The sequence below is a fragment of the Carex rostrata genome, unplaced genomic scaffold, assembly GCF_964058835.1.
Source record: "Carex rostrata unplaced genomic scaffold, lpCarRost1.2 SCAFFOLD_43, whole genome shotgun sequence".
Taxonomy (NCBI): Eukaryota; Viridiplantae; Streptophyta; class Magnoliopsida; order Poales; family Cyperaceae; genus Carex; species Carex rostrata.
The window spans coordinates 142,186-142,500 of NW_027601218.1; positions in this window are offsets into that span (position 1 = coordinate 142,186).

The following is a 315-nucleotide window of genomic DNA, read 5'->3' on the forward strand; positions in this document are numbered from 1 at the left end:
ACCGGGTGTGAACCATCCAATCCGAAAAAAGTGGGAATTTTTACAAGCCGGAAAAACTGGAGTTTCAATGGCTCTTTGGACGGTTGTAATTCATTTGGACCAAAAATTGTCCAACCCACTTGCATAAGATCCGAAATTGTCCAACCCAATTTTCTTTTTCCAAACTCCAAGCTTCATATTTTATATTTTTAATAAATTTGAATTTTTGCCTACATCCATAATTTGGATCGCGTACAATCCGGAAGTTTGAGAAATGGTCCACACCGGGTGTGAACCATCCAATCCGAAAAAAGTGGGAATTTTTACAAGCCGGAA